Raw genomic sequence first — 23,749 nt, 5'->3', positions numbered from 1 at the left:
GAAGTTTATTGTCACATGCATATAGTTACTGGAAGTAAGAAATGCAGTGAAATTATGTCTGGTGTCAGCCTATTTGTGCATTAATGGGGGGGGGGGGGCAGATCCACGGCTCAAGGGGCTAACCCAACTGCCAGGGGTCTTGGTGTGTGTGTTGGGGGGATGACAGGGGAGATGGGATAGTGTGCTGTGTATGTGGGGAGAGGGCAGTGTGCAATATGTGTGTTGGGGAAGCTTCCTCATGAGACAATGTGCTGTGTATTGGGGGGGGCAGGGACTTACTATTGCAAGCAGAGTACTGTATGTATGATGTATGCGAGTGATGACAGTGAAGATGTGTGTGGGCGGGAGGGGAGTGGAGCAGTGACTGTGTGTGTGTAGTGTGTAGGTGGGGGCAGTGTGCTGTAAGTATGTAGAGGATGTGTGTTGGAGAAGATCCTGGGGGGGGGGGGGGGGGGGGCAGTGTGCAGCAAGTATGTAGAGGAGGCTTACTGTAGCAAGCAGTGTGCTGTATGTATGTGAAGTGATGACAGTGATGATGTAAGTGTGTGTGTTGGGGATGGGGGTGGGGGTGGGGGGGGGGGCAGAAAGGCTAGGCAATCAAGGACATGGGTAGATGGAGGAGAAATCAAAAATAATAAATAAAAAGTTCTATGGAGATGTGCAAAAGTTGGAGAAAGTCAGATATTCCCATTGCATGTAAATGCAAAACGGCTGCTGTGTAAAACAGCGTATAGTGTATTAGTGAAAAAAGGCACATTTTTAATTACCTACAGTATGATTGATGAAAACGCACAATCTGGACATTTTATTATAACTCGGCTTTTAATGGTTGCCGCTTTGGGTCGAATCAGTGACTGATGCACGTCAGGTCAAAACCAGGCCATTTTCATGGGTTTATCACTAGGTGGCAGTCTTGCCAGGTCTCGCTAGATCACTTCCCGGAAACTTTACTGGCAAACACTTCATATTTCATGAAAGACGCTAGATCTCCATTTCTAGAAAAAAAAAACAGGGATTTTGATGAAAACTAGCCACTGTTTAGCTTGAGATTTCTTAGGAGAAGAGACATGTAGGAATAAACGGCTTGTACCCACTGAGAGCAGTCTCACCTTTCAAACGAGTGATAGTATGTGTCCATAGCTATAACATAGAATATGCTGTGGCTCTACAAAAATCGTCAACAATGATCTAGATTGCTGGCACTCTGGGCCAAAGCTTCCGAAAACAGCGCAGCATTCAAAGTGTTAAGAACATTCGAGTTGGATGTTAACCTACATCATCTGGATGTTAATTGTGTTAGAATGATATCAGTCACCCAGTAGATGGCGCTCCAACATAAGTAATAGTGTTAGGTTCTACAGTTAGTTCTTACTCTTCTTTATAAATCAGGTATACCAGTTCTCTTTTGTAGGTAAAACATACTTACAAAACATGTCCTGCAGAAGTCACTGTCATCATCTCCAAGAAACACTGGGAGACATCGCAGCACAACGGTTCATGTCGCAGTGATGATGTAGACATGAAAAAGAAAATTCCAGGGGGATAATTAGTACATTTCTTTACAGATAATCAATAGATTAAAATACATTATCACAAAAAGGACAAATTGAATTCAAAAAGAACATTTGAGAAGCCTTACAGCTGAGCTGTAGAACATTTTGTCAATTGATTGTATTTATACCGCTTACAGGATGAGAAATGATCATCACCTGAGTATCAGGAGAAAGCCTTCAAGGGATTGGCCCACTTTTCCTCATTTAGACTACAGCATTTGAATCAGGCTGGGTGTGTGACGGTCCAGTGTTTCATAGAACCGTTGACGAAGGGTCTTGCTGACAACTCTTGAGAACTCATCATAAATGTGAAAACATACACAAACAACTTTAAGCAACAACATTTTATGGGGATGACTAAGGTTGGTATAAATTGCACTTACAATTATTTATGCAGTCTCTTACTTGAGTTTTAGTGAAGAGCGCTGGCCAGCGCTCGACAGAGGTGGTTGCTCTTCCACAATTTCCTTTCGTCTAAGTGCGAAGGTCTGATCCATCTTCTTTCTAATGCCAATCACATCAGGTAAGCTTTTCTTAAAGCGGCCCTATGCAACAATTTTAGCAAAAATGACCTTAATTATGCAGGTTGAGAGTCATTCTGATGACTCTTTGGGTCGTTTGGTGGGTGCTTCGTCTCCCCCTAGTGCTTCTCCGCGGAAAAAACGAATATGCAACTTTCTGGTCGCGGTCCGAACACATCCGGATGTAACTCGGTGGGAATACTCAAAAATGTAGTCATATTGTAGTTTCTAAGAAGACTGCAAAACGGACTCAGACTTGGCTTTGTTGCGTTTGAAATTGTAAGTAGCCTACCCTTGGGTGAACTTCGTTTTGTAATGTGATTTGATAGTCTCTTGAACAATGTGTTTGCTCGACCGTTTTATTACCGTTTTATGACATCTCCGATATCATCCTTAAAGGTCAGAAGTGTGTCTCTCCCCTGTGCATGTGCCGTTAAGTCTGGAAACACAGAGAGAAGCCTCTCTTTCAATCTGGATGTGTGGATCCTGTGACCCACAGTGGCACCTAGCTGCTCTAGACGGTCTTTGTACATGGTACCCAGTTCCACCAGTTTGAAAACTGGAGCACAACCATCACATCTGGCTTCCTCCATAAAAGCAACCAACTCTTCAAATGCAATGCCATACAGCTGAGCCTCTGCCTTCTGTTCATCCGTTTTAACAGACTGTCTGGTTTTATTGTAGAGCATCCGGAGACTGTTTCTATGATATTTTGCTTCAAGGGCTATCATATCTCCAGGGGCAAGTTTTGCAAGTAATTCTGTGTCTTGAATTTCAATAGCAGCATTTCTAACATTAACATTTAGCTGTTTTGTGGATCCCTCATGTAATATTTCGGAGCCAGCAGGTTTATTACAAAAGAAGCACAAATGCTCTTGGATGGAAACATTACAGTTTGAACGAGTATGGACCACTGGCACATCAGCTTCCTTCACCATTTCTAATGGCTTGCGCCGTCGCTGCAGCTTTGTTTTGTTGTATTTTAATCGGCAAGTCTTGTGCCACTTTGCCCTATTGCTCCTTAGTGTGGCTTCTATGCCAGTCCCATAATCTAGCCTGTCCAGCTCTGCGGGTAATTGACCCATCTCCTTAAACTCAGAAAGATCCTTGGCCAATGAAACATAGCCACTACCTATGGGTCTTTTGCTTGACCTGGCAGGGCATTGCAAATCTTCTCTTGTCTCTACTTGGCAGAGGGCATAGAGTTCCCAATTAGTAGGACAGTGCCTCTTATTAAATGGAGACACCTGGGCAAGGTCAATCAACACATGACGTTTTGCCATGGCAGATAATAGTGCTTACTGAAACCTGTAAGGCACAAGAACAAACCTTGTCAGAAGTCATTTATTAACTAGCCTATGTGTAATCTACAGTATGTCTATTTTATACATGAGAATATACATCCAATGTCTTATAGGCCAGGCCTAATTACTAATGTGTAACATTGATTTATATTGAGATATAGTGGTTAATACGCTACTTAATGAAGTAATAATAATGTTTGGTATAATAATAATAATAATAATAATAGATATAGCTGCAAGCAGCAATGTGGGGCCAAGCAGTGCGCTATAGCAGGAATGGTGTTGCCATGGCATGAGCAAGCACTCACATCAAGTTTGATTGCAATTGGATAAAGAATGGCTGAGAAATAAGCTCATTTACTTTGTTATACTGCCCCTAGAGGCGAAAATTACACCAATGTCCTTGTGCGTTCTCACAATCAGCTACCATGTCCCTGGACTTCATACACCAAAGATTTACTGAGATGTGAGCTCAATTTGTCTATTACAGCACCCCTAGAGGCCAAATGAGACCACTTTCCTGGCATGTCCTCACAATCAGCTAATATGTCCATGTATCAAGTTTGGACTTCATACAACGAAGCGTTGCTGAGATATGAGCCCACTTCCTGTATTACAGCGCCCCCTATAGAGGCCAAATGATGCCAATGTCCTACTGTGTCCTCACAATCAGGTACCAAGTCCCTGTACCAAGTTTGGACTTCATACATCAAAGCGTTGCTAAGATAGGAGCTCACTGTATTGCAGCGCCCCCTATAGAGGCCAAATGATTCCAATTTCCTAGTGCGTCATCATAATTAAACTGTATTAATTAATACAAACATAATTAAACTTTTTTTAAACTGTCCTAAAATTGTGAGAATTGTTCTAAAACTTACTGTTTACCATGTTGTTAGTCGCTTTGGTTAAAAAAGCGTCAGCCAAATGTAATGTAATGTAATGTAATGTAATTAGGTAACAGGTCCTTATACCAAGTTTGGACTTTGTACACCAAAGCGTTGCTGAGATACAAGCTCACTTCCTGTATTGCAGCGCCCCCTATAGAGGCCAAATGATTCCAATTTCCTAGTGCGTCATCATAATTAAACTGTATTAATTAATACAAACATAATTAAACTTTTTTTAAACTGTCCTAAAATTGTGAGAATTGTTCTAAAACTTACTGTTTACCATGTTGTTAGTCGCTTTGGTTAAAAAAGCGTCAGCCAAATGTAATGTAATGTAATGTAATGTAATTAGGTAACAGGTCCTTATACCAAGTTTGGACTTTGTACACCAAAGCGTTGCTGAGATACAAGCTCACTTCCTGTATTGCAGCGCCCCCTATAGAGGCCAAATGATTCCAATTTCCTAGTGCGTCATCATAATTAAACTGTATTAATTAATACAAACATAATTAAACTTTTTTTAAACTGTCCTAAAATTGTGAGAATTGTTCTAAAACTTACTGTTTACCATGTTGTTAGTCGCTTTGGTTAAAAAAGCGTCAGCCAAATGTAATGTAATGTAATGTAATGTAATTAGGTAACAGGTCCTTATACCAAGTTTGGACTTTGTACACCAAAGCGTTGCTGAGATACAAGCTCACTTCCTGTATTACAGCGCCCCCTATAGAGGCCACATGATGCCAAATTCGTAGTGCGTCCTCACAATAAGATACCAAGTCCATGTACCAAGTTTGGACTTAATACATTAAAGCGTAGCCGATATGTTAGCCCACTTCCTGTTTGGCGGCATCGTCGCCATGTGTGATTGACCGTCACGGGCAAATAAACTTGAAATTAAAAAATCTGACAAGTATCGTTTGTGCGGCTCAATCTGAAGATCATCAAGTTCTGTGAAAATCGGATGAAATTTGTAACCGCTGAAACTTTTCGTAGAGTTTGCCCAAATCCAATATGGCGGAGGCCCAATATGGCGGAAAGTGACGGGATAGGGGTCGATGAACTCGGGGATGGTCCAAGGATTCAGACGCTACCTCAATTGTGAAAATCAGACAAAAGAGTCAAGGATCATGCGCATGAACGCATGTCCAGCATTGAACTGGTGGTGGCGCTAGAGTGTTCAATGTATATGCATCAAAATAGCTGTGAGTGATTGGGACAGTGTCCTGACTAATGGTATCGAGTTTTGTTATGTTAACTCAAAACGTCACAGAGATGTTAGTCCACTTCCTGTTTGGCGGCTTCATGGCCATATTTGATTGGCTGTCACATGCAAACAAAAATGAAATTGAAAAATCTGACAAGTATCTTTTGTGCGGCTCAGGCAGAAGATCATCTCCGCCAAGTTCCGTGAAAATCGGATGAAATTTCTGACCGCTGAAACTTTTTTTCGGACTAAATCCAATATGGCGGAGGTCCAATATGGCGGAGAGTGACGTAATAGGGGTCATTGAACTTAGGTCGGTCCAGGGATTCCAACGGTGCCTGATATGTGAAAATCGGACGCACCATTCAATGGTCACATACGTGAATGCAATCCAGCGAGCGGCGAACGAACTGACCTTGTGACATTGGTGCCGTGACCTAGCCTAGAAATCTAGACGCGCCCCTAGTGGCAGCAAATTACATTTGCTAGACGCGCCCCTAGCTAGACGCGCCCCTAGCATTACATTTGCTGCCAGGGCTAGTCTAGCAACTCTCAGTTGGCTTGTGATCTCCAGAAATCGAAACTTAATTAGGCCAATGAAATTGTGTATAGAGTCGTTAGGTGGGCTTAACATAATCATTGATGGCCGAGTTGCAACGGTTTGGCTTGAATTCCCTGCTACGTGAAAACAAATAAGATGGATGTTGCTGCTGGCGAACAGTGTGACACGAGTTAAGCTTTTATTAAGTTGGCAAACGTTTGAACTAGCCAACTAGCTCCGCTGGTGGGAAATGCATGGGACTTATAGGGCTGCCGCTGTCCTATTGCGTGCAGAGGGAATTTGAAAGACAACTGATTATCCCGCCCCTCGGACTGAGCACTGCGAACGGTGAGTGCCCAGACCCTACATTTTAATGTGGGTCTGGCTCGTCAGGCTACCCGTGACCCGGATGGGAGTGAGGATTTAGGGAGGTGAGTGTAACGGAGGCAGACTGAGCTAGCGTGCTAGTTGCCCATGTAAATCCTCACAGCCCTAACCTTTTTAGCTAGTGGCTACTAGCCAATGTGCACTTGGGCAGTTCAGGCACGTCAGTAGGGAGACAGCGGTGGCTACTTGTCAATGTTGCCTTTTCCATTGTGGACTCACTAACAGGAGATAGCAGGGGCAGCTACTAGTCAGTATTCTCTTTTATCGTTATGCAGGGCTACGTAACTCACGCACAGCTACTCAGGTTAAATGTCACTCGTGAAGGAAAAGGCACTCAGGATGATCACTCAAAGTGGGCACTTCAAACGATATACACTCGGCATACAACCACTACAAACAGGGCTCAGTGCGATGATGATCACGGCACACAGTGTAAACAAGATACAGAGTAGTTTCCCACAACAGGGCTGATTTACGTGGCAATCCTGCAGTAACAAAAAGTAGACAGCTAACACATAAGAGGTCCCTGCAGTCAGTCGAACAGGGGCAGGCTTAGTCAGAGGCTGGGGGAGAGAGAGGACAAGGAAGGGGGTGAGCCGGGAGCAGAGTAAATGATCGGAGGAAGAGATAGCATCCTAGCGGCGGCCTAACAGTCACATCTACAGTATAGGCGTAAGGCAAGGCACTTATCCTAGCGAGGGGTGAGCGTTCTCACCCTCTTGGCATCCACCTGTGGCCTATACGTGACTACGCCACTCCCACTTATCTGAAAGGTGTGGAAGAACCTATTTACCCGCCAGACTAGAGACTTTCCCCACACTAGTGTCAATTAAGATGAAACAAGCTGGAGGCTAATGTGCAAAAGTGATACAGAGATAGTTTATTGATAGTCACATTAAAATGTCATTTTTTTTCTTGTTTATTATCAATATTTAGTCTAGGTCAAAGACTAAAACAATCGGTTATCATGGATCCACAGCAAATAGCGAGTTATAGGCAATAGATGGACAGCACGCAGCTCTTGGTGTAAAACAGGGAACCACTTTTTGAACAATTTATTTTATAGGCCTACAATGCTACAATTTCCACAGCAAACGTGACATCACTTGTGTGTATCCCACTACAAACCACAGCATTCCCAATAAGAATCACAGCAGCACGCTATTGTAAAGCAATTTACAAAAGATTCACTGAACAAAAATGCTGATGTGGTACATGAAAATTTAGCTAAAAATGTGGAGAATCCAATCAAGCATTTTGGACGATATATTGTCACAAGCTGGCAGAATAGGCAACAGGCCGATGTGCTTTTTATTTGGAGACTGTTTTGCGAGACAGAGACTGAGTTTGCTGCTGATATTCTAGGGATAGGCTACAACATAGCCAATGTACGACTTTAGCCTTTTAATATTGTTGGAGCCAAATTTAGTTTGAATTTGCTTTTTGGTTTAGACTCTTACTTTGCTTGAGATTTGCTGGCCTTCAGCTGGGAACTTTTATTTTGACATAGTCTTAAGTTACCTGTGCAGGTAAAGATGGCGTCTTCCACATGGTGAGCAGTCTCAGTTAGACAATGGAAGATGCCGTATTGAAATAGTTTTTTACCGCTTTCAGTTGGAACTATTAGCCTATTTGATTTGAAGAAAACCCAGTTTTTTTGGAACTTATATTAGAGTTTATATTTTGAATGAACTTTTCCTTCGTGGAATACAATTTGGACTACAACCACTGTGTACCACCTGCTTGCCTGTCTGCCTGCCACCTACCTCTCTCCCTCCCTGCCTGCCTGCTTGTCCTCTGCTCGCCTGCTTGCTACCTGTTTGCCTGCCTGCTACCTGCTTGCCTGCCTGCTATCCATCTCCTTGCTGCTTGCCTGACTGTGTGCCCTCTCCCTACCCGCCTGCTTCTTCTACAATCCTTGAACACAGGTATGAGCAACAGCCGGACACAGTGCTTTAAGATAAGCGTGTAATAACATACAGCATCTACACTTTGGATTTAACCCTCACAAATATATTTGCTGCATTGGATCAGTCTTTCTAGAACAGGCAAGGGCTTTCTAGCCTCACGTCAGCAGCGCTGCATCACCCATATAGCCTACATTAAAACAACCAGCGGATGGTGGGTGGGTGCGGTTTTGAAAATTGGTCAAAAAACTTTGGTGCTGATGGATGATAAGTTTTGCTATGCAGTTATGGTTGAAATAATAGCCCATCAGCGCATCTCTAGTGTGTGTGCCTCTCTCTCGCTCAGAGGCTGAGGGTCGATCCATCATGGATTCTAAACTCTGTGGTGGATAGGATCTACAATTAGGTGTTAACAATACTACTACGCTAGGTCAAAGTACTCCCAAGTGATATTGCGCCACACATTGTAGTTCTCCTGTTTATTCGCTTGGAAAATCGCCACGTTTTATGTTGCGTGGCCGTAGACATTTCTATCAACTACTCGTGCAACTGTATTTAAGTCGGGAAAACGTGGATGTTTTTGATTACTTCTACGGCTAGTTACGGCAAAGCCCGCTAGCATAGCAACATGCTAACACAGTCCAGCCGCGCACCAGAGCGTTTGAGTGCACGTACCGACAAGGGAGAGGTATGACTCAACTCGTGAAAGTTAAGGTAAGAACATATATTACTAATGACATTGGGTGGCGTGTTCCTTTAATCTTATCAACAATTATTACGCTCATTTTCTCGTATTTGAAACTTCATAACCACTTCGGTGTGTCGTCATCGTCTTGCTGTCCCTCCTCCGTTCTGTAATTGGTTCCTTCGTTGAGGTGAAAACGAAGTCCTTGGAATCCAGGCTGCCTGCAAGGGAGCATGGGAAAACCCAGGCTAGGAATGAACTGAGCAAAGTACTTTTAACACTATGCATCTGAAGTTCTGACTTGAAGAATAAAGCTGAATCTAAGTGGCATGCTACTATCTTCTGATGTCTTCTAGCCAAGGTAAGGGCAACATTTTTGAATTTTTGTGTCTCATGGATTACTTTTTTGAAAAAACAATGTTTTCCCTCAAATCGCATTGTCCACACATCAATCAACGGCCCAAATACCTTAACCAGTTGAGCAGGAAGCCTTCAATTGGGAAAAGCAGCCAAAAGTAGGTGTCTATTATGGCTGGGCGATAAAACGATAGCGATATGTATCGCAATTCGTTTGTGTCTCATGACGTCACTGTAGCTTTACGCCGCCATCTTTACGACCGATTCGGGCAGCTCAGCTGCCCAGTGGTCACACAACAGCTGACCGTCTGACAGCTAACAGCTGATAACCCACCACAAACTGTTCCCATAAAGTCACAATCGCCTCGTTTCCCTTCCCTTCATGTTCTTTCAATGAGTATAAACCATGGAGTGTATAAAATATGTCTTAAAAACACATCTTACATTAAAGGACATTATCCAGATTAATGACAGCTAGCTGTGAGCGAAATGACACTAAAATGAGTGGTAGGCTAGCTTGCTAGCTTAGAACTCACTACATGTAGTAAGAGTAAACTACCACCAAAGTCATACATTTGAATTGTTTTTACATAATACTTACATTTCCCATGATTAAATATAAATCCTTGGTGGCCAGGTGCCAGACTTTCGCGTTTTTGACCCATCAGCCACAGCATATTGATAGGCAGGGGAGCAGTTGAAATTAGGTCTAAACGTAATTTAGCCTACAAACCGATCGTACCACACTGAAAGCTAATATTTGGTCACTATAACCTACATCTGTCCTCTGTCAAATACAAATGCATTGCAGCTTTTAACAAAACCGTTCAGGAATTATTAGGCCTACAGCAAAAGTGGGACGTGCGTTTCATTCCTCCCTCCTCGGGACAGTTGAATAAGGGGATGAATGAACATAGGCCTAAGACTACAATAATATAAAACGTCCCCAACTTCAAAATTTTACTACATATCATGAATGGTAGGCCTACTCCCAATAGGGGTTATTTTAGATACAGTAGATTGTTGCAGGGCTATAGCCTCTTCGTGCATGTCTGATAACTCATTGCCATCATCGTGATGGTGTAGCCTATGAAGTGGTTTTTGAAATATCATGCCCTGTGGATGATTCTGCGATGTTTATAGCTAGAATGGTAAGCTTTCCCATTCATATCATGTTTATATTGTTGGAAATGTCGTTTCACTAGGTTTTTACATGGGTTAGGCCACGGCACATCCAAATAAGTAGGCCTAGGCTTAACGACCCACCGGCTGTCAGTCTCCATGGATAACATGGGAAAACTCGACCCCCTACCTGGTGGGCCCAAATGCATTTTCATCTTTCTAAAACTGTTTTTCCATCTCACCTCCATAAATGATTGTTTAAACACAGATATTTGTGCATTTAATTAAAATACATGGAGTTACAGCCTGATCGGGACGATTGAAACTTGTTTCAATCGTCCCGACACAGACATAGCCTATCACTAGGCCTAGCTTGTTTTGCTTTCCATGTAAACAAGCATGCGATATGAAAGTCTGGGATTGTGGAGAACTAAATGGTCTACTGAATAAGCATGAAGTCGAACCTTTAAATGAAAAATACTCATTAGGCTAACAATAAAAAAATAACCTAAGTTTACTTTTGCGCATCAAAGCTCGTTTATCGCCTGTAACTCCGTGATACAATGACATAGCAGGAAGATATTTGGCTGATAGAAGGATGTTAACATGCTCTATGTTTTGACCGAAGGACGTTTGTCTATCATCATTAGCCTACACTCGGAGAAAACTGGAATGTTTCATTCGTCCCGTGTTTCAATCGTCCAAGCTCTCCTATACTCTTGAATGCCTTCCACTGTACGAGGAGGGGTTATGAACAAGCTTAGGCTATGTATCGCGGAAAGCCAATTGGGGAAGCCTGGGGCAGATCATAAGGGACAAAATAAATCTGGGGGTAACAAATAAGGATCGGAAATTGAACATTTCTCCACATATCTCTCTCACACACACATTAAATGCATAGACAGTAAAATAAACTAGAAAAGCATTTCCTGAAGGAAATACAGTGCATGAAAATGCAAAAAATATTATGTAAAATATCATACAGAGTAAAAACAAACTATATTGGTTGCTAGGTAGATGAGGTTTAATATAGTTGGAATGACTGAACAGTTAAATAGGTGGATAGTTTATATAGTTAAATGATTTGCTTGGTAGATAAGGTTTAATATAGTTGGAATGATTGAACGGTTAAATAGGTGGATAATTTAAATGGTTAAATTATTTAGCTAGATAATTGACGATAACTGACAGTTGGAATGGCTCTAATGTTTGCTAGCAGTTATGCTAACTATGTTATCAAAGATAATAATGTTAACCAAGTTACTTAACTTAGTTAACTTAGCTAATGTTTTTATTTTTAGTAGTTATGCTAACTAGCACTATGTTAACCATGTGACTTAGCTAACCTAGCTAATCATTTTTAGTAGGTATGCTAACTATGCTAACTAGCATGCTAACATGTTAAGTATGCTTACCATGTGACTTAGCTAACTTAGCTAATCATTTTTAGCAGTTTTGCTAAAAATGCTAGCTAGCATGCTAACTATGCTAACCATGTTACTTAGCTAACTTAGCTAATCATTTTTAGCAGTTATGTTAACTATGTTAATTAGCATGCTAACTATGCTAACCATGTTACTTAGCTAATCATTTTTAGCAGTTTTGCTAAAAAATGTTAACTAGCATGCTAACATGCTAGCATGCTAACTATGTTAACCATGTTACTTGGTTACTTTGTTAAAAATGCTAACAATATTAGCAATGCTAACATGCTAGCTAGCTACAGTGGGTAGGAGTCATAGTTGATGATAAGTAACAGTTACAATGGCTGAACAGTTAAAAAGTTCAGTAGTTTAAAGGGTTAAATTGTTTAACAGTGAAATATTGTAGTGAGGACTTTTATTTTGAAACAGTTTTTGGCAGAGGAAGCAGTTGAACAGGATGTGTAGTCTTAATAGGGCCAGTTTGCATGCTTAAAGCCTGAGACTGGCAGTTGGTCCAGGTGGCCCGAACACCTGCCATAGGATTCTAATTGCTTAACGGCTCTATTGTGATGTCATCAGCCCATGTTAAGTCTATGGGGAAATTTTGACTAGTTTTTAATTAATAGTTTAAAAAGTATAAAAGTTACAAAGGTGAAAAATACAAAGCCCACATGTCATAAGTAAGACCTACGTAACATAGTTTGAATGAAGTTTCTACGTTAAACGGTTGAAGCTGCATTAAGTGCGTTAGAAGAAGAATAATAACTAGAAAACGCAATTCCAGGGAATTACCAGTGCATGAAAATGCAAAACATATGGTGTGAAATATATTGTTAAAACAGATGATGTGCTAATTGGCAACCAACATGATGAGGTTTAATATAGTTCAAATGACTGAACTAGGTAGATGAGGTTTAATATAGTTGGAATGACTGAACAGTTAAATAGGTGGATAGTTTAAAAGGTTAAATTATTTGCTAGGTAGATGAGGTTTAATATAGTTGGAATGACTGAACAGTTAAATAGGTGGATAGTTTATATAGTTAAATGATTTGCTTGGTAGATAAGGTTTAATATAGTTGAAATGATTGAACGGTTAAATAGGTGGATCATTTAAATAGTTAAATTATTTAGGTAGATAATTGACGATAACTAACAGTTGGAATGGCCCTAATGTTTGCTAGCAGTTATGCTACTATGTTATCAAAGATAATAATGTTAACCAAGTTTTTTTGCTAAAAATGCTAATTAGCATGTTAACTGCTAGCATGCTAACTATGTTACTTAGCTAACTTAGCTAATCATTTTTAACAGTTTTGCTAACTATGCTAACTAGCATACTAACATGCTAGCATGCTAACTATGCTAACCACGTTACTTAGCTAACTTAGCTAATCATTTTTAGTAGTTTTTTTTAAAATGCTAACTAGCATGCTAACATGCTATCATGCTAACTATGCTAACCACGTTACTTAGCTAACTTAGCTAATCATTTTTAGCAGTTTTGTTAAAAATGCTAACTAGCATGCTAACATGCTAGCATGCTAACTATGCTAACCATGTTACTTAGCTAACTTAGCTAATCATTTTTAACAGTTTTGCTAAAAATGCTAGCATGCTAACTATGTTAGCATGCTAACTATGTTAACCATGCTAACTAGCTACAGTGGGTAGGAGTCATAGTTGATGACAAGTAACAGTTACAATGGCTGAACAGTTAAAAAGTTCAGTAGTTTAAAGGGTTACATTGTTTAACAGTGAAATATTGTAGTGAGGACTTTTATTTTGAAACAGTTTTTGGCAGAGGAAGCAGTTGAACAGGATGTGTAGTCTTAATAGGGCCAGTTTGTATGCTTAAAGCCTGAGAGTGGCAGTTGGTCCAGGTGGCCCGAACACCTGCCATAGGATTCTAATTGCTGTGATGTCATAAAGGGCAATGTTAAGTCAATGGGGAAATTTTGATAGTTTTTAATTAATAGTTTAAAAAGTATAAAAGTTACAAAGATGAAAAATACAAAGCCCACATGTCCTAATTAAGACCTACGCGTCAATGTTTGAATGAAGTTTCTACGTGAAACGGTTGAAGCTGCATTAACTGCGTTAGAAGAAGAACTAGAAAAGCATTTCCTGAAGGAAATACAGTGCATGAAAATGCAAAAATATAACGTAAAAAAATCATAGAGTAAAAACAAACTATATTGGTTGCTAAGTAGATTAGGTTTAATATAGTTGGAATGACTGAACAGTTAAATAGGTGGATAGTTTAAATGGTTAAATTATTTAGGTAGATAGTTGACGATAACTGACAGTTGGAATGGCTCTAATGTTTGCTAGCAGTTATGCTAACTATGTTAACAAAGATAATAATATTAACAAAGTTACTATGCTAACTAGCATGCTAACACGCTAGCATATTAACTATAGCTAAGTAACGTGGTTAGCAATCATTTTTAGCAGTTTTGCTAAAAATGCTAACTAGCATGCTAGCATGCTAACTATGTTAACCACGTTACTTAGCTAACTTAGCTAATCATTTTTAGTAGTTATGCTAAAAATGCTAACTAGCATGCTAATATGTTAGCATGCTAACTATGCTAACCACATTACTTAGCTAACTTAGCTAATCATTTTGGCAGTTTTGCTAAAATGCTAACTAGCATGCTAGCATGCTAACTATGCTAACCATGTTACTTAGCTAACTTAGCTAACTAGCTACAGTGGGTAGGAGTCATAGTTGATGACAAGTAACAGTTACAATGGCTGAACAGTTAAAAAGTTCAGTAGTTTAAAGGGTTAAATTGTTTAACAGTGAAATATTGTAGTGAGGACTTTTATTTTGAAACAGTTTTTGGCAGAGGAAGCAGTTGAACAGGATGTGTAGTCTTAATAGGGCCAGTTTGTATGCTTAAAGCCTGAGACTGGCAGTTGGTCCAGGTGGCCCGAACACCTGCCATAGGATTCTAATTGCTTAACGGCTCTATTGTGATGTCATCAGCCCATGTTAAGTCTATGGGGAAATTTTGACTAGTTTTTAATTAATAGTTTAAAAAGTATAAAAGTTACAAAGGTGAAAAATACAAAGCCCACATGTCATAAGTAAGACCTACGTAACATAGTTTGAATGAAGTTTCTACGTTAAACGGTTGAAGCTGCATTAAGTGCGTTAGAAGAAGAATAATAACTAGAAAACGCAATTCCAGGGAATTACCAGTGCATGAAAATGCAAAACATATGGTGTGAAATATATTGTTAAAACAGATGATGTGCTAATTGGCAACCAACATGATGAGGTTTAATATAGTTCAAATGACTGAACTAGGTAGATGAGGTTTAATATAGTTGGAATGACTGAACAGTTAAATAGGTGGATAGTTTTAAAAGGTTAAATTATTTGCTAGGTAGATGAGGTTTAATATAGTTGGAATGACTGAACAGTTAAATAGGTGGATAGTTTATATAGTTAAATGATTTGCTTGGTAGATAAGGTTTAATATAGTTGAAATGATTGAACGGTTAAATAGGTGGATCATTTAAATAGTTAAATTATTTAGGTAGATAATTGACGATAACTAACAGTTGGAATGGCCCTAATGTTTGCTAGCAGTTATGCTACTATGTTATCAAAGATAATAATGTTAACCAAGTTTTTTTGCTAAAAATGCTAATTAGCATGTTAACTGCTAGCATGCTAACTATGTTACTTAGCTAACTTAGCTAATCATTTTTAACAGTTTTGCTAACTATGCTAACTAGCATACTAACATGCTAGCATGCTAACTATGCTAACCACGTTACTTAGCTAACTTAGCTAATCATTTTTAGTAGTTTTTTTTTAAATGCTAACTAGCATGCTAACATGCTAACTATGCTAACCACGTTACTTAGCTAACTTAGCTAATCATTTTTAGCAGTTTTGTTAAAAATGCTAACTAGCATGCTAACATGCTAGCATGCTAACTATGCTAACCACGTTACTTAGCTAACTTAGCTAATCATTTTTAGCAGTTTTGCTAAAAATGCTAACTAGCATGCTAACATGCTAGCATGCTAATTATGCTACGTAACATAGTTTGAATGAAGTTTCTACGTTAAACGGTTGAAGCTGCATTAAGTGCGTTAGAAGAAGAATAAGAATCAGAAGAATAAGAAGCCTAGGAAGAACAGTACAGTGCATTTTCATGCACTGTAATAAGAAGCCTAGGAAGAACAGTACAGTGCATTTTCATGCACTGTAATAATAAAATGCCTTGGAATAACAGTACAGTGCATTTTCATGCACTGTAATAAGAAGAAGCCTAGGAAGAACAGTACAGTGCATTTTCATGCACTGTAATAAGAAGAAGCCTAGGAAGAACAGTACAGTGCATTTTCATGCACTGTAATAAGAAGCCTAGGAAGAACAGTACAGTGCATTTTCATGCACTGTAATAAGAAGAAGCCTAGGAAGAACAGTACAGTGCATTTTCATGCACTGTAATAAGAAGAAGCCTAGGAAGAACAGTACAGTGCATTTCCATGCACTGTAATAATAAGAATAATTCGGATAACAATAGAGTGCATTTTCATGCACTCTAATAATTCGGATAACAATAGAGTGCATTTTCATGCACTCTAATTAAGAATAATTCGGATAACAATAGAGTGCATTTTCATGCACTCTAATAAGAAGCCTAGGAAGAACAGTACAGTGCATTTTCATGCACTGTAATTAAGATTAAATGTGCAGTGTGGGCGGCCATACTGGGCGGGATCGGTCGTAAATATGGCGGCGTTCTAGTTGATAGTGACGTAGATGGCACCTATGAATAGACATGTAATCGATATTAATAATGTGTTCGATAGAACATTCGATAATTAAAAGCAACACACACCTCCCGGCTCCCGCCTTACGTTGTCCATAAATAAATAGGCTAAATATATCTTGCATTGTAGCTAGTACAACTCTACCAGAGTAGACGATAGAAGTAGGCCTACCTCAACACAGACTCTCAATGAGTCCTTCCCGTGCGTGCGCGCGCGCGCTCTCTCTCTCTAGGTGCATCCCTCCTCAGCATGCGCATGTAATCCAAACATTCACAATCGTGCAAGACGACTGAATTGCTATTAAATCCGGTTATATCATTAGCACGCTGCACGAATTTGTTCAAAACTGTTGCGTTCAAATTGACTGCTAAATTCTAATCAACTCAATCCCGATGCAAATGGAAAAGTATTTTCCAAGACTCAAACGGGCCTGTCCCAAGGAGAAAAAGTATTCATTTGAAACTTAAACACACGTGGGGAAACTGAACAGTCTAACCAGTAGACTTACTATGATAAACTAGCAAATTACTTTGTTTACAATATTTCCAGGCTTCAACCAGTGCTGCTCATTCACACTTATATGCACAATTATTTATTTAAGTGTTTTTCATGATTGTGTTGCTATTTCTTTTCCCTGTTTGCTTTGATTGATAACTGAGGTGATTCAAATCAGAGGAAGGTTAAGTTTAAAATAAAAGTGTTTAAATTTAACTTTTTTTCCCTTCTGGTCCTTATCTGAAATAGATAAAATAAAAATCAATAATTATCGATATCGACTGATATGAAATAGGCCTACTTATATCGTGAGACAGTTTTCAGCCATATCGCCCAGCCCTAGTGTCTATTCTCTGACACTTTATTTTCAAAAAGGTACAAAGACTTCTCTGTGAATTTGGGAGAAACAACCATTTCCAAAATGTCGTTTAATACCATTAAGACTTCCCAGGTTTCATTCCCCTGTAGAACAAGATGTCCAATCATTAGTGGGAGCAATCAAATCAGACACCAATGTTCGTGTCTATTTCCCCCTATGGTCACTTGTGAAGCCAAGGTCTTTGAAATCTAATGAGATTTATTAACTTTGTCTGAGGAGGAATACGAGAATTCCTTTATTGCATGATTTAACACATCAAGGGTAATGCATTTTTCCTACATCAGGTTTTTAATACACAGAGCCAATTCGAAAGATACAATTCCCAAATCATGTAATATATCAGGCAGATATCCATGAACAACATGAAAATGACGGAAATTCTCTGTTAGAATACATTCTCTTTTGACTCCATATTCCTGTACCTTGGAGGGGTCCTGCATCACATCCTGAATATCCACCTTATTTCTCAAGGTGAAATAACCTGAGCTGACCTCAAAATCTTGAATCTCCTCCTTCTTAGCCATGCAAAACCTACACACACTGTGACCAGAAAAGCTCTCCTGAAAACCAGCAAGGGAATGGGCAACCAGGTTGTCAGCTGACATAAAACACAGTTCCCTTTACACTTGTACCTAGCTTCTCAATGTATACTTTTCCCTGCTCCTCCCATATGATACCAGGTCTTTTATGAGGGGCTGCAGAACCTCATGGTATCCCTTTTCCTTACAGTACAGTTACAGTTACAGTAACCTTGCATATAACACTGTTAACTGTATGGCACGAAGACATCAAGTCAAGTCACAAGTCGTCACATTTATTTATATAGCACACTTACTGTAAACACAATGCCATGCAATTGACCCAAGGGGCTCACAGAAATAAGATAAAATAAAAACAGTAATAAAACAAAATATAAATGACAAAATAAATAAAAATACAAAAAATAATAGTATAAAACTGAATATTTGTGTAGATAAAAGAAGATATGGTTACTAAAACTACTACTATTATAGGCCTAGATCAAAATGTATAGTAAAGTTAAAGATGGCAGTTAATATAATGCTGACAAGAAATAGAAATACGATAAATAAAGGCAAAAGAAAAGCAGGGAGATTATTCCAGGTTCGAGGGGCAGCAACAGAAAAATTACCTTTCGTTTTTAGGATTGCATTGAGGACAGAAAGAAGATTTTGCGAGGAATGTCTTAGTGGCCTAGAAGGACAGTAGGGACTTAAAAGGTCACAGATATACTGTGGTGCCATCCCATTTAGGGCTTTGAAAACAAAAAGCAAAACTTTAAAATGAGTTCTGTATTTGACAGGTAACCAGTGGAGTTGGGCCAGCACAGGACTTATGCATAATGCTCATGTGCATATGTTTCTTAGTTCCAGTAAGAAGCCTAGCTGCTGCATTTTGGACTAAGTCTAGCAAGGGTAGATTGGTTCCGACCTAAATACAGAGAGTTGCAATAGTCCAGCCTAGATGTAACAAATGCATGGATTATAGTTTCTAAGTCATATAGAGCCAGGGCTATAATTTAGCTATTGTTCAACATGAGCGGTACTTTGGAGCAGGATTAGCTAGAATCCAGTATAACACAACGTGTGCATCAATATATAAGCCAAGGGCAATTCTAAACTCCTCATCAGTTAAAGGGATACACCACCATTTGGAGAATTACGCTCATTTTCCACCTTCCTTTGAGTTAAACAATTGAGTTTTACCGTTCTCCAGCCAGTTCATCCAGCCGTTCTCTGAGTCTGGCGATACCACTTTTAGCTCCAGCCTAGCATAGATCATCGAATCGGATTAGACCATTAGCATCTCGCCCACTAGCATCACGCTTAAAAGTGACTAAGATTTACGGTAATTTTCCTATTTAAAACTTGTCTCTTCTCAAGTTAGAAAGTGTAATAAGACTAATGGAAAATTGAAACGTGGCGATTTTCTTGGCTGATTCGACGTGGAACTATACTCCTATTCCAGCGTAATAATACAAGGATACAAGGAAGTTTAAAGGGGTAAAAAGTGCAGTAGAAGAGGGGTTTAGTAGATTAAGTGGCAAGGGCTGCATAAGAAAGGTGGGGGAGGATTGGGATTGGCTGGGGGCACCAACAAGGAGCACTTAATAATTTGCTGCAGCTCAAACTTGTTGCTGGAAGTTATAGTCTACGGGGACTATTTTCAGGTGCTGTGTGATATCATTGTGCTGCGCCCATGGTACGTTCTCAACCTTCCTTGATTATACTCTGGCCCGCCAACTATTGGCTAAGAAAAATACTTGTCGACTCCTGATCTATGAGCTAAACATTGTTTACACTCCTATATGGAGTCAAAATAGGGTCTTTAATATTGTGAGCTTATGAAAAGATGCTCACATGTGTAACAAAGTTTTTCAACTGTATAAAATAATTTGTGCATGTGCAAAGACATTTCGCACCTGTACAAATATTTACATGTGTGAAAAAATGCGTACCTGTAGAAATATTTCGTACAAATGTGAGTTTCCTGCGCAACTCTTTCCTGCGCAAAACTGAAATTACGAGCTTGCAAAACTCATTTACAAGAATCAAGTTATGAGTATGGAGTTTTGACGCTTGTTTGATGGCCTTCCTCAAGAGCAATTCAGCACGCTGCGTCTCTGGGAGTGAATGGGGCAGTGGGATGGCCCGGACACCGAGCTTCTGTATGATGATTGGAGGAACCGTCATAGTGGTTGTACTCTTTTTGATTGACAACATATGTCGCGATTGGATAGGAAGAGTTTCAAGTTCATGGATGCGTTAAAGGAAAATTCCGGTATTTAGCACTTTGAGTCCCTTTTCTAGTTTGTTTTGGATGAACTAGAGTGGTGGACACAGAAATTTTGACGATTGGTCCTGTCTCGACTTTTCTGATTCGTTTTGAATCGCCTTTGACTACTCAGAGTGGCTGCCAACAGGCATATTCAAACATGTCCTAAAACAACCCTTAACGTTCGTTTTCAAAACTGTGCAATAATAATAATAATAATAATAATAATAAAGCTTTATTTGTATAGCACCTTTCATACACAGAATGCAGCTCAAAGTGCTTTACATTTGAAGCATGTAACACAATAATAGTCAGTCAGTCATTATCAATCACTTTTCTTTGCTGTTTATGATATACTGGCAGCCTTAACCCTCTTACCCCCCACAAGCACGCCATATGGCAACTGTGGCAAAGAAAAACGCCCATATTCCAGGAAGAAACCTTGAGCAGAACCTGACTTAATAGGGGGAGCCCATCTGCTTCTGGCTGGCTGCGCCCTCCAATAGTAGCAGATGTAGAATAATCTGAAAATGTAGTCTACAGGATAAGATGAGTTAACTAAAAGCTTTCCTGTACAGGTATGTTTTCAGATCTTTTTTAAAAATATTTACTGAACTCGCCTGCTTGATGTACAGAGGCAGGGTGTTCCATAGTTTGGGGGCATAATGGATAAACGCAGCTTCTCCACTTTGTTTGTGTAGCACTTTGGGTACGATTAAAAGATTAGAATTGGATGATCTAAGTTTCCTTTGTGGTTGATAAGATATTAAAAGCTCAGAGATATATGAAGGTGCTATGCCATTCAGAGCTTTGTAAGTAATTAACATAACCTTAAAATCAATTCTATAGGAAATAGGGAGCCAGTGCAGTTCAGCCAACACAGGGGTGATGTGTTCTCTCTTCTTAGTCTTAGTTAAAAGTCTAGCCGCAGAGTTCTGTATGAGTGCCAGTTTCTTTAGATGTTTTTTGGGAAGACCAGTGAAAAGTGCATTGCAGTAGTCTAACCTGCTAGTGATAAAGGCGTGAATTAGTTTTTCTGCATCTTGTTGAGTTAAAAAGGGCCGCACTTTGGCAATGTTTCTCAAGTGGAAATAGGCTGTCTGAGTAACTTTACTGATATGGGGCTTAAAACTTAACTCTGCATCTAAGATGACACCGAGGCTTGTTACTTTTGGTTTGACCTGGTGTGCCAAATTCCCCAGATTACTAAGAATAATATCTCGCTTTAGTTTTGGTCCAACCAGAAGTACCTCTGTTTTGTCATCATTTAGTTTCAAAAAGTTTTTGCTCATCCACTGATTAATGGAGGTTAGGCATGCAGTGAGGGAGCAAAGGCCATCTGGGTTAGTTGGCTCCACAGAAAGATACAATTGGGTATCATCTGCGTAGCTGTGGAAGTTTACATTATGCTGACTTATGACGTTTCCCAATGGAAGCATATATAGAGAAAATAGCAGGGGACCAAGGCAGCTCCCCTGGGCCACACCAAAAGGCAAGTCATGTTTTTCAGATACATGATCTCCTAGACTGATATAAAAATCTCTGCCAGTAATGTAGGCTTGAAACCAGTTTAGAGCATTATCAGAGAGACCCACCCACTTCGCAAGGCGGTGAATTAGGATGCTATGATCAATGGTGTCAAATGCCGCACTCAAATCCAGAAGAATAAGGATTGAGACTTTGTTTGAGTCGGTAGCTAGTCTGAGATCATTGACTATTTTTACTAGAGCCGTGCAACTCACCGAGTGGTTAGTGGTGTTCGTTGATGTTCCAAAACAAGTAGCGTAGCAAAATACAGTTTCTGTCGTGTTTTATTTGGCATTTTGTAAAATCCCATTGATTTCTGTTGGAAGACTCATTGCACGTTGATATTACTGCACCACCGTCTATGTTAAAGGGTTCAAATATTGAGCGGAAGTTTTATACGCGGTTGTGAGGTGTCTGAAAAAATATTTCCACAATAGCAAATAAGACAGCTGGAAATCATACGTTGCGCCGATATATTTGATTTTAATAATCAACGAACACCACTAACCACTCTGTGATTTGCACAGAAAACGAACGTTAAGGGTTGTTTTAGGACATGTTTGAATATGCCTGTTGGCAGCCACTCTGAGTAGTCAAGGGCGATTCAAAACGAGTCAGAAAAGTCGAGACAGGACCAATCGTCAAAATTTCGTTGTCCACCACTCTAGTTCATCCAAAACAAACCAGAAAAGGGACTCAAAGTGCTAAATACTAGGCTATAACTTGTTTTGTTTTTTAGGACAGGCTACTCATATCTGGGACAGTATAGTGTGATAATACTTGTCATTACATGCCAGTAGCAATATCTATTTATATTTGTGTATGTGGGATTGTCTGGAACCTGGCAATATAAGAATCATGATGGCTGGATGCTGTATGGCTTAACAATACAAATATTATATTAAATACAAATATTATACATATCTTGTCACTGGATGAATAATGTGCCTTGGGTGAATGATTTAATGTGTGCAGCAAAATGTTGCAGATGTTTTATCAGGGTGTTGTTAGAATTGCATTTTCTTTGCTGCCATCTGTTAGGGCACTATACAACTGAATACATGCTACACTCTGAGGGCTCATGAGCATGCACCCAGAATGAAGCACTGTAGCTGTTGGCTGCAGCAACTCAAGCTATAAAACCAATTGTTTTGTTTTATTTTTCTTAACGACGAAACAGAGATCCATGTGAAAAATCGGCGTAATTCTCCTGTAACTTACTGCCCTTGTCCACAAGCTCCATCGGACATCGCAGAAGTTCAACAGTTGGTTGGTCGCAGCTGTTGGATTTCTGTAAATCTAGCATGCCTATGTGACCCTGTCATGACACTATGCAAGTTGATAGATCCATCAAAAATGTTGATATTCCAGGGCACAATTTTGATGATACAGTATGCAAAGGACAAGGTTTAGGCGATGTACATTGCAATTCTTATATATTGCTTATGGGAAAGGTTTTTTTTTTAAAGAAATTACATGTACTCCTGCTTTATTGCCGGACATAACCAATGCCCCATCGAATCCAAATTCCTGGAAATGATTTTCCAGTGATTATAAAAACTTTTCACACTGGGGCCGTAGAGAGCATATTAATCCAGTGTATCTCAGGGGCCGTGCACACGACGCCGGTTTTTGTGAAACCGGTGAGGTTTTGTTAACGGTTACGCCTTGCATGTACACGACGCCGGCAGTTTAGGAGACTGAAACCGATAGCTTTTGAAACCGGCTTCCGAAGTGGGAACTTTTGAAACCGCCGGCTAACTGTGTAGACGCCTGTAGGTGCGAAGCCGGCAACTTTATGACGACATAGCCCCACCTCTCAACTCAGCCACGGCACTCGACACAACCTGACATGTTGCT

Source organism: Alosa sapidissima, chromosome 24 (genome assembly GCF_018492685.1).
Source record: "Alosa sapidissima isolate fAloSap1 chromosome 24, fAloSap1.pri, whole genome shotgun sequence".
NCBI classification, from domain to species: Eukaryota; Metazoa; Chordata; class Actinopteri; order Clupeiformes; family Clupeidae; genus Alosa; species Alosa sapidissima.
The sequence above is the reverse complement of the archived record's forward strand: the minus strand, read 5'-3'. Positions refer to the sequence as shown.